Here is a 10,130-nt window from a genome sequence, read left to right on the forward strand (position 1 = left end):
TCATATCAGTACCTTCGTGCAACACATCCGTTGCGCTGCAATTATTGCAATCGATACGTAAAGGCAATAAATTTTGCTCATATTACGTCGAGTGCAGGTTCTCTCTCTGCTAAATGCCTGTTGCGGCTGCCGGCTGCTTCAGCGCTTATTGGCAACTTTACACTTTCAAGCTGGCGAAATTATATTTGAGTTTTGCGGCCATCCAACAGCCCAGTGGGGCATTGGTAGCGGCCAAGCGCTGGCTGTTGCACGTTGCAGGCCTTTCAGCCGCTCGCCGCAATCAATCGAGATCGCAATCGACGACTTTTAATACTTTGATTCCCATTGCTCATTTTCTTGCTTGTTTTTATTGCTTTTATTGTTGTCTTTTTACGTTATTTTAAGCCAACATTGCGTTGCACCGGTAGCCGCGGCGGTGGCAGTGTCAGTGGCTGGCAACAGGCGGCAGCAACGGCTACCAAATTGGTATAGCACCGTTTGCTGGGCCTTTGTTTTTGTATGGCCTCGGTTCGTCCTCATCCAGGGGGCACATCAAGATGTTAACTTGCGAAAAAACTGCCGAGCAACAGTTGTTGTGATTTCTTTTGTTGTTGCCGTTGTTGCCACTGCTGCCACCACGCTCATTCAATCGTGATCGATTACCGATCCTGTGTTGTTTTTATTGCTTTTGTTTGCGCTTTTATTGCTGCTCCTGAAATTCTGTTGTGTTTTGCTCGCTTTTCATTTTTGGGCTCGCGATTTGGATTCGATATGCGGCGACAGATTCGTTACAGCGCAATCGTGTTGCCAACTGCCTGAAAAGACAACAAAATCCAGGTGGTGTTTGTTGTTATATTTATGCTATATCGTAGGTGGTACTGGATTTGATTTGAGTTCACAGAACTTTATGAAGTACTGTTATTTTTAAGCGGTGTGTTGTTCCTCCGCAGTTGACAGGTGCGAACGCCGAACACAAGTATAGTTCAGTAGCTCTGGTCGATGGCGGCCTTATAAGACAAATACTTCATAAGTTTGCTTCCAGGTAACGACCTTTTTCTGACATCAGAGATGGAGCTGGAAGCCATCTAATTACAAATATGCGCGTCATTAGTCCCAAATATCTTCAACTCGCGGTATTACGGAGCTCTGCGTTGCAAGTTGAATGTTCTCACAAACCTTTAACTTTGCTTGATCGATGTATATTGTTTAACTGAGCGGAACTCTTCCGGTGGTAAGCTAATCCAATATGCTGATTATAATCTGAGTTGACTCATAGACCTTCAAGCTTTAAGCCCATCTGGAATCAAAATTCTGCAGCCGAAACTTTCAGAATGTTGGAAAAGGCCTTCGGTGATAACTTTATGTCTTATGCAAGTGTTTTTGATTGGCACAAATTATTCGAAGAGGGTCGAGAACTCATTGGCGACGAATCACGTCCAGCCATCAACATGAACTAATGACACGACAATAAAATAAAGGAATTGGTACTAGAGAATTGAAGACTAATGATCAGAGATCTTACTGGCATCGATGGAAAAATCATTTTGGTCTAAGAAAAATGAAAGCACAATTGGTTCCAAAACCACTCAATGATTTCAAAAAACAGCGTCGCATTAACGTCTGTGAAAAAATACTTTCCGGCTACCAGGATATTATGAAACTCATTACTACTGGCGATGACTCTTGGATCTATACTTACGACCCGGAAACAGACTATCTATCGGCCGAATATCATGGTAAACGTAATCAGAAGTCGAAAACACCACGTCAAAGCAGGTTAAAAATCAAGGTTATGTTGACAGCATTCTTCGATTATAGAGGTGTGCGGCACTCCAAATTCCTTCCGTCTAGCCAAACTGTCAACAAGGAATACTATTTGAGAGTTATGCGTCATTTTTGTAAAAAAAGATCTGAACTTTGGGCCAACAACTCTTGGTTTTTGGACCACGACCATGCACCGTCGCATACTGCATTAATTCTTCGTCACTTTTTCGTCAAATTTTCAACCAATACTCGTATCGTGCCGCAACCAATGTATTCGCCTGATTTAGCTCAGTGTGACTTCTGAATACTCAGCAAACTCAAACGACCGCTCCAGAGAAACTCCCTTGAGTCAATAGAAGAGACCAAACGTACATTGCTTTGAAGGTTATTCCGGAAACTGACTTTAACAACTGTTTAGAGTCTCTCGGATCTCCAGGAAGACACTTCACCCTTACTATTTTTTACTTTTAGGTTAGATATTATAACTTGAACCTTTTAGTTTTTCGGCAAGGCCTGATTCCTCTTCTGCCATCAGTCGACTGCAATTGAGCGATCAATCAATTGTTCTAAAAAATGTGGACACCGAACCGTGTAGATTGCTAGCTTACCTTTTTTTTAGTGAGCGAAGCATTGAAAGGCGGAACGTTAATCTGTTAAACCTAATATACATACCTCCAGCTCATGTATCTCCCACGCAACCACCGGATTAAGTATTACTTCATGAGAAAAAAGAAGACATTTAAATCTCCTTTATGGTATGGACTGACTGAGGTTTCTAATCTGTGGGCAGCTTTCCATTTATCAAAGGACCGATCGACCGATATGTGCTGCCATAGTTTCCACCGCAGATCTAACACCGAATGTAGATTTTAACTTAACCCTTCTGTAAGGCCTTGGAGCATTTATAAAAAAAACTCGTGAATATCCTGAAACTGAAATATCTGATGTAACCGCAGACGATACACTAAAAAGTCTGTTCAAGGAAACAGATTCTACAACGAAAGTAGCAATTCTAACTGCGGCCTATAATCTGGCCGTCGAAAAATCTTACTATACCATTTCTCCGTAGTCTATGAAAATTTCTATTCAGAATGCGACATTTTGGCTGACCTGCTCCATCCTAAAAAAGAAAGATGCTTAACTGTCCTTACGCTGCATGTTGACCAAAGCGCGTTGACTTCGCTCATCTCACGCTCCGAGGCATTTTCATTACCAAAACGGCGAAAATCGTTCGATTACTGCGAAGCCGAGTAAAATCAAAATAAGAAAAACAACAAAGCTACAACTTGCAACAGCAACGTATATACACACTTCATCCACCATAACCATTGTTGTTGTTGCAGCTGCTTCTGTTGATCTTGCTGCCGCTGTCATCTACTGCACCGCTGCTGTTTACACGGAATTTGTACTGATTGCTGCTAGTCATGCCTGATTTGTTGATTCACCATTTTCGATTAGACTTTGCGGACCCAAACACACACCAATACATGCGCAGCGACGGTCAGGTGTTTGCATGTGGTGTGGTTTACATGTGGTTGTTGTGTGTTGGTGCACCTCTGTGTGTGAATTCGGTTGCAACCATCTTTCCTTTGAAATTAAATGCATTTCTCTAAATTGGCGTTTAATTGGTGTCTTTTCTTCAGCGAATTATTCGTGTCGCCTTGGTGTAGCTTCTGTGAGTCGATCACTTGATCGTTGGCTTGACAGTTGCTGCTGCGTTGAATTTGAATTTGTCGCTTCGCTTCAGAAGCTCACCAAATTGCTTTATTTTCCATTTTCTACTCAGCACAACGCTCCGTCTGCGATTGATCTCGCAACTGCGAAATAGAAAGTCATTGAACTTCATGTGATCGCAGTGTGTAGACATTTTTAGTACTTTATGATTAGTTCAAGATCTTTTTGTGGCAGCAGGGAGACAATAAGTTGTATAGATGGCTTCTGGTACTGAAGACTTCGAGAAATAAAAGAGCATTGCTCCCTGTTAGAAATGATGCTTGGTTTCCTTTTTTATATCCGACATATGGAGGATCCTTTAAATTCATATGTCTGTTGACTAATATCGCCTTCCTAAAATCATTACGCGTCGCAACAGCAAAGACTTGAACCTATTTATGTGTGACTGGTCCAAGCTTTCATCCCAAACAAAATCATCTCAGAACAGATGATGTATCAAAAAGCAGCTTTCATAGCAAAGATATACTCGAGGTTGTTCGTTACCTACCCAAGGGTGACATCAAATTCTAACTGAATCCAGTCCCTTAGTGACAGTATAAACCAAGATTAGCCGATGCTTAGGTTAGATTAATCTGGTAAGCTAATAAGCCACGCGTATACCAGGTTTGGTTCTTTGTGATACCAGATGGAGTTCAATTGATAGCTCATCCTTTGGGATGCTTGAGCATAACGCGAATTTTAACAGACTCTGCGGCCCTACATCCTCCAGTGTATCATACTGTGGAGGCACCAGATGCTTACAGCGTAGTCTAGACACAAGAGTATACAAGAGATGATCCATTGTTTGCCTGGTGCCCAGCTCTAGACATTTTTTGCAGACTTCTCGATCTGTCAGTCTCATTCTTCGGGGGTGTGTCGTCACCAGACCAGTTAGTATTCCCATCATGTTCCTACTTTTATCGATTGTCAATAGCGATTTTGTGTACTTCCGATCTCAGGTAGCTCGTTCCATCGGATTTTGATTTTCTTTACCATGATTCTGTCCAGATCTTCATATGGACAATGCATGGACTTCCCAATGTTGATCACGTTTTCGGATATTAGCCAAACACAATTCTTGGCAAACTCGTCCACTATTTCATTGCCCTCTAAGCCTTTGTGACCTGGCCTTTTGACCCATTAGTAGTGAAGTTGCTCGCATCAGGCAATACTTTACACTACTTCCCGAGACACTTTGATATGCGATACGAAGTTACTGCCTTGATTGCTGCTTGGCTCTGAACCTAGATATGGACTCTGGAATTGCCTGCAGGTGCATTAGAGGCCGGCTTTCGCAATAACAAAGACCTCAGAGTATTAAAATATACTTTAATGGTCCGACAACATAAAATGCTGCCTTATGCCTAACTCTGGACAGTATTTCCCCGCACCAACTCAATCCTCCATTTTTGAGCCATCCGTTTAGATGTTTAGAGTGATGCGCTTAGCTAACAAACCTTTCCGCCAGCCAATTTTTTCTATGTTTACTTCGAACCTTCTTTCCCAGTTGAAAAGTGGGATCATGTAGTCGATGCTTGCCAAACCGTCATTACCCACCGAGCTATGCCCGAAGGTTCTACATGTATAATAACTTCTCCTGCTGCCAGTAGTCGTCCCGCCGATTTTGCTACGCAGTTTGCAGTAGCCGTTATTTATTGGAATTCAAGCACTGAGGTATAACAGTTTTTTAATTTCAATATTTTCCACGGAACTTTTCTATTGGGTTCGTTTGCCGTCTTCTTGGTTCTTCCATTCTTTTCGATGTACATTCAAACCTTTCAAACAGCTTTTTTTTTAAGTAATCTCTCCTTCAACTATCTAGTTATAAACTTAACGCGCTACTTCAAAATCAGTCTGAAAGGCTCTTGGGTCTGAAAGTCAACCTATTTCACTAAGCTCGGACAAAGTTATTTCTCCTAAGATATTGTTTTCTTAGTGTCAACTCCATCTGTTTACAATATAAGCCCCTAAGTTTTGATTAGTTTCAATAGGATATTTGGGAACTCGTATGTATATACAACTTTATACGCTTTCACCCCATATAACCTAACCTAGAAAATCAGGAAGAAGATTAGTGCTTGGGGTTGGTTATAAAAGTTAGAGGTTTATTTTACAATGTCTTGTTCCTTTAGGAAGTTATTCAGTTAGGCGGCAGCAAATAAAGTTGACCCAGCAATATTTTCTGAATCTATTTAGGAAAGGAAATCGGCAAATGTTTTATTATGGAGCACTATTAGTAGGGAATTTGGCTTGTTGGGACCTTGATTCTGCGAACAAATGGTCGCGCCACGTCGCGTTTATTTGTCACGCACTAGGCTGAAACATACATACTTAATACCACATCGCTTCGCATTGGCCATTTAACCCGAGCATCAAACGTGCGCGGGTGTCTCAACCGCCGCACCAACCGAAAGCTGCGCCGTAAATCGCTCACGATCCGCGCACTACGCCAGCAGTCCTGATACCTTAAATCAGCCACATATACGTTTATATAAACGTATGTGTGTATCTGTACTTAGCTCACAGCAGCTGCAGCTTTGGCTTGCGGCTGTCAGCAAGTAGATAATAATCGCGCACATGTGAGCGCTGATGGGCCGCGGCCGTAGCTGGCAGGCGCGTATGATTGCGATAGGCGGCGATGTGTATGAAGCGAACAAGCTTAGGTTGGGAGTGTAATCGCGCGGTGCAACTATCGACATGAAATTGATCGCAGTTGTCGAGGGACCACTTATGACTATGGCACATGCGGCACGTATGTGGGTGCTGTGGAGGCGCGCTGGCGCAACTTTAACGAGATAGCAGCGCGCGTCTTACGTTGTCTGAACAGCTGAGCGCGCGCACTGACTTAATCTTATCTGCGTGAGTTGCTTTCTTTCGCGCTGGCCTGCGCTGATGGACGCGCGCCTAAACAACAAAATTATCGCGCTGATAGCATGTTGCAAGCGAGTGCGCGCGCATTATTATTTTCAGTTTTTTTCTATTTCATTTAAGCTGCTTAGCAAATATATTAAAACGGCAGTCAATAGCCAAGTTGGCGCAGCGGTTGTTATTGTTATTGTTTTTGTTATTTTTTATTTTTTTGTATTTTTTTCTGCTGCTGCCTGCCAGCCAACGTGGTTCGAGGCAAGCAATCATGTCAAAACTTTACCCATTTGTGGGAATTATTTGCCGCTGTTGTTTTTATTGTTGCCTAAGCGGCGCGCTGCATGACTACTGGCGTACTATGCATTATTATTGTTTTTTTTTGTTATTGTTGCGTCATGAACACAGCAGCGTGTTGACGTGTTAAGTGCTCTAAAATGCCCAGCTCCACACACCATCCAGCCAGATATGAGAAAAATAATGAAAGAAAATTTCAAAAAACAAAAAACAAACAAATTCTAACAACCAACAATAGCAACAACAGCAAAAATTTACGTGGCGTTGCAGTGCACCTCGTAATTTTGGTATTTTATTAAAACGTTTTTAAACTAGAAAATTGCGCGCGCCATCCGAAAAGGTGGCATAAATTGTCATGCAGCGCACCCGCGCTCTTCTGCCGCCACTCCACGGCAGGCACGCGAAGTGCGAAGGTGTTGAAAGGTTGTTGCCACAAATGTACACACCTACACACAGGCGCGCACACTTTGACCGACCGACGGGTGTTTGGTGCTTGGTATATGCGACCAGCCAGTGGACACTATGATTTCTGGCAGTCGTGAGGCACGAAAAACGAATTGAACGCCTCAACTAGGCAAACGCTCGCCACAAAGGAAATCGGCATACTTTCGTGCTTACACTTACACTTATGTACTTACCTGCTCGCATAAATCGCGCCTGATAATTTGCAATTTTCAGCTGATTTTGCATTTTTCACAAATTTCCCCAAGCGCCCATCGGCTGTGCTGCAATATGCCTGCTTTGTGGCAATCTGTTGGGTTGCGGCTCTGAGGTAGTCCAAAAATTTGAATGGCTAATTGAATTGTATGATTTAGGTTTGTGCCTTCGTCGTATTCTCGCCTCGATTGAAGTTTGCAGTTATCTGGCTATAAACGAATAGACCACCGATTAGAACAGGGTTGATTATTACAGTTTGAGACTGGTGAAAAGACCTTGTATGCTGGTTGTACGTTTTCGATGGGCGAAGTGACCAACTAACAAGTCGCCAGGATACGACAAAATCCAGGTTGAAAGTGTGGCCAGACCACACTGTAAAATCTCTTCTTCTTCTTTACTAGAGTAGACATGGCTTACGCGGTTATAGCCGAGTTAAATACGGCGCATCAGTCATTTCTTCTTTTCTTGACGTCAATTCGAGATACTAAGTGCAGCCAGCTCCTTCTACACCTGATCTCTCGCATGCAATGGAGGTCTTCCTCTAGTTCCATCGTCGTGTACCGAATCGAAAACGTTCAAAGCTGGAGTGATCTCTTCCATTCGGGCAACATGACCTAGCCAGCGCAGCCGCTGTCTCTTGATTCGCTGAACTATGTCAATCTCGCCGTATATCTCGTACAGCTCATCATTCTAGCAACAGGAACTTTATCGAACATCTTGAAGATCTCACGTTGGCCTCTTTCAGCGAATTGAGTATTCACACCGACAACAAGGCGGCAATATTAGCGCTGAGAACATAGAACATCTACTGAACTACTTGCGCTTAGCAAAATTCATCTAGCCTCACTTGTAGGGGTTGTAACTAGACACTGTAGAATGGGCATTCAAGCGGTAAGACTAAAAATCTTGTCGGACTCTACTTACCAAATTTGTGGTGGAAGCTTCTTGACACTTTTTCCGCCATTGTCCAGCTTTTGCAAAACTGTAGTTGAAACATCTCGACAGTCTTACCTTCGGCAAACCAGAAGACATAACTGAAACATACTTTAGCCGTCTCAGCAAATTTTTGATATGTTTAAGGCGCTTTGTTTGATTTCTAAGTGTCCTTTTATCAGTATCAATTATATAGAAGTTTTATCTACCACAATGGAACGACGTTTTTAGCTGTCCAAGTGAGATCCATGCTATGATAGACCTCTTAACTTACCTAACCTAACTTTCCAAACAAAACTCAGACTATTTAAATTTAACCTTCTGTACTGCTTTATGAATGTGAAACCTGACTAGTAACCAACCACTTTATTGGTAAGATTGAGGGCTTTGTTGACAGATGGCTACCGCGTATCCTCAATGTGTGGTGGCCTAACGCTATCAGCAATGACATATGTATATAAAAATTTGTAATTTAGAACCCATGACTTAGTATATCAAATTGCGAAAATGGAAATGATTGGGTCACATACTAAAAAAGAGATGCTGCAGATGTTTGCCGACAAGCTCTAAATTGGAATGGACACATAAGTCGTAAGAGAGGCCGTGCTAAGACCACGCAGAAGAGATCCTTACAAAAAGAAATTGATGATGTGCGAAAAATTATGGAACAAACTAAAGATATTACTACAAAAAAACCGAATCGTATCAAAATGATTTATGAAGGATATATGCTCCAGTGAAAGATACGGGTATTGATGCTCTTTGGCCGATTATATTTTGCATTTATTACTCCCAAAAGATCTTTATCAACGTCTTGTTGTCGTGTTGTTGAATAGTTCAAGTGGCCGATATTCGCCGATATTCAAAGGTTTCTCGAAGCAGTGGCAGATTCAGAGGGAGCAAATGGGGGATTTCAAGAAGCGAATATAAATACCACTCGTTCAACTTTCCTAGGTCTGCTTGACAATGGGTAGGGTTAATGAAATTAAGTTTTTATGTACGTAACGGGATTGTTCTTTATTTAATTTTTTTCAGTCAGTGAAAAATCTTTACTTTTAGCAATAAATCTCTTTAATACTTCTAAAAATTTGCCAAATAACAGCAATTGACCAAATGCAAAGAAAAAAATTCTCGAGAAAACATAAAATAAAAAGTATGGCATGCTCTTAAGTACATAAATAACATAAATAAAACTATTAAATCTCAACAATAATAAAATTTTAGTGCAAAAATATTACTCTACTTTCTAAATGAACTTTCTACAAGTGTGAAAGGGTGTTTATTTGGCGCGGGGTCGGTAAGAAGGGGATGTAGCTCAGTGGTAGAGCGTTCGCTTTGCATGTGAAAGGCTCCGGGTTCAATCCCCGGCATCTCCAAGCTGTTACTTTTTGTTATTTATTTTCTTTGCTTATTTTATTACCTGATGTTAGTTCTGCTTTTATTATTTTTATTTATACTGTTTCGCCTTTCCAATTATAAAAGAGGGCAGCTGTGTACATACATATATGTGTGTATGTATATTTCTATGTTTATGTATATTTGCATATTTTGCCCAAAACAGCCAGATAAGCACAAAATAAGTAATGGAAAATAAGTAAATGGAATATTATTTACATTTTCTCCTTATTATTTGGTATGTAGTGATCATTATAAATAACCACGAATCTTTATATATATACTTGTATTCTTTTATATTTACTTGTGGCCAGACAAACTATACTTTCTTAAACATTTTTTTTTTGGTTCGTTCGGAATTTTCTACAATTTTGTTTTTCCGTATTCATATCTATTACATGTATACATTCGTTGTAAAAGATCTAAGATATTTATCTAAAATATTGGAGGTATACTTCTGGAGATGCCGGGGATTGAACCCGGGGCCTTTCACATGCAAAGCGAACGCTCTACCACTGAGCTACATCCCC

The 10,130-nt window shown here is 41.2% G+C and overlaps 2 non-coding genes across 2 annotated transcripts; one reads left to right on the forward strand and one right to left on the reverse strand.

Annotated features, from left to right (window-relative positions):
- Positions 1-9,509: 9,509 nt before the first annotated feature.
- Trnaa-ugc (transfer RNA alanine (anticodon UGC)) lies at positions 9,510-9,581 on the forward strand. The gene has a single exon. It is a non-coding gene; the product is annotated as a tRNA-Ala (tRNA).
- Positions 9,582-10,058: 477 nt separating this feature from the next.
- Trnaa-ugc (transfer RNA alanine (anticodon UGC)) lies at positions 10,059-10,130 on the reverse strand. Its single transcript has one exon. It is a non-coding gene; the product is annotated as a tRNA-Ala (tRNA).

Source organism: Bactrocera dorsalis, chromosome 4 (genome assembly GCF_023373825.1).
Source record: "Bactrocera dorsalis isolate Fly_Bdor chromosome 4, ASM2337382v1, whole genome shotgun sequence".
NCBI lineage: Eukaryota > Metazoa > Arthropoda > Insecta > Diptera > Tephritidae > Bactrocera > Bactrocera dorsalis.